The following is a 2,012-nucleotide window of genomic DNA, read 5'->3' as shown; positions in this document are numbered from 1 at the left end:
CTCACAAGCCATTGGCCCACAGGACTACCTGCCCCGCGTCCCATTGGCTCTCATCGATTCTCCGCCCCCGCAGGTGAGCATCTCACTGATTGGCTGGCTTGGTATCCGTTGCCTTGCCAACCCAGGAAGGGGGCGTGGTCAAGTGCCTGGATTCTCTTATTTGCATTTGTCCTGAGTTCCGCTAGGCCTGCTGGGATTGGTAGTGATTTCAATTTTTCTCTGCAAGCTAAAGACAATTTTAAAAGATAAAATGTTTCTTTGGTGATCTGAAGTAGATTTAAAGATATAAGATGTTTCTTTCTGTTGCACACAGACGTTCTAACCTCTGTGCCATAGTACCCTCTCCTCTGTGCAGAACTAACCATCAATCAGGATGATATAGAACTGAAAGGAGAAATAGACAAACAGTTGAAGTAGAGGGAAAATTGTAAGGAAAATTAGCAAATTTATAAAAGACTTGAACATCACTATAGAACAACTTGACCTGATGACATTAATAGAAACCACACACAACAATAGCAGAAGACATGCTCTAAAAGTGCAAAAGAAACATTTGCCAAGATAGTGTGGGTCAAAACAGCAAAACTCCACAAAAACCTTCACAATTTTAAAGAACTGAAAGCACATGCCGAAACCGGTTTGGCTCAGCGGTAGAGCGTCAGTCTGTGGATTCTGGTCAAGGGCATGTACCCTGGTTGTGGGCACATCCCCAGTAGGGGGTGTGCAAGAGGCAGCTGGTCGATGTTTCTAGCTCTCTATCTCTCTCCTTTCCTCTCTGTAAGAAAAATCAATAAAATATTTTTTTTAAAAAAAAGCACAGGGCAAAATTTGATTAGAAATCAATAACAGAATATTTTGGAGAAATCCCTAAGTATTTGGAAATTGAACAACTAATCTACAATAATAAAAGCATAATATGCTAATTAGACTGGACATCCTTCCTGAGGACCTTCCAGACAAGCCAGGGCTGTGAGGGAAGCCCAGGTCCGGGTGCTGGAAGGAAGCAGGTGGGGGCAGCCGGGGAAAGGAAGATCTACTCTTGCCATAGCGTGAATTTTGTGCCTTGGGCCTGCAGTTTTTATATAACCCAGGAGGGAGTAGGGGGCACTAGAGGACTTAAGCAAGTCCTCTAAGAAATGGAACGGAGTAACCAATGCTTTACCTGGGTAAGCGCAATAATACACTCAGTTCCCAAGTCCAAAGAAGTGACAGTCACCCCAGTTTCTTCTTTACTCACCGATTCCACCATGCAACCAATAATTAATGGGCCTTGATGACTTTATTCCTCTTCTGCAAAGCCATCACAGCCTGCCCATCCTCTAATTTGTCAGGAACCACAAAATGTTTCCCTAGTGTTGTTCTAGCCACCATCATCCACGTGCTCCCCCAACTGACCTAAGCAATCCACCCGGCCGCTTCCTCAGTGTCGATGTTAAATACGTCGAAACTGGTAGAGCTCTTAGAGTAGTGCCTGGCACGCAGTAAGCACGATATTATCATCATCATCGTTATTAACAGAGTCCTCTCAGGGTGACCATCATGTAGGGAAAAGATTCAGGCCCTACACAAAGCCCTCTGCCATCGGCTCTGGCCCTCCTCCGGCCTTATTGCCCTCAGCTCCCTCCCTTCATCTATCTGCTCCAGCTTCTCCTCTTCCCTCTCTTTTTCCCCAGCCCATTCCTCCTGGAGCCTTCCTTGGCTCCCTCAGGTAGGAGCGTACTCCATCTGAGCAATCAACATGCCCCGAGCACTTTGCCAAATATATATTTCTATTTTTGCAATAGATTTAACCAAAGTTAAGTTTTTTTTTTTTCTCTAAGCATAAATATATTTAATAAGAGAAACTTTGAATGCAAGCCTGTTTTACAGGGGGGTCAACTTTTTAAAATTAAAGCTGTCACTGTCATTGATCTTTTACACACGCCACACAAAGCAGATGCCTGGTGATAAAACATGAGGAATTGCAGAGAATCTATTCCCTGTCACACCCTCACTTCAAAACCACTCATGGC

Source organism: Pipistrellus kuhlii, unplaced genomic scaffold (assembly GCF_014108245.1).
Source record: "Pipistrellus kuhlii isolate mPipKuh1 unplaced genomic scaffold, mPipKuh1.p scaffold_m20_p_27, whole genome shotgun sequence".
Classification (NCBI taxonomy): Eukaryota; Metazoa; Chordata; class Mammalia; order Chiroptera; family Vespertilionidae; genus Pipistrellus; species Pipistrellus kuhlii.
The sequence above is the reverse complement of the archived record's forward strand: the minus strand, read 5'-3'. Positions refer to the sequence as shown.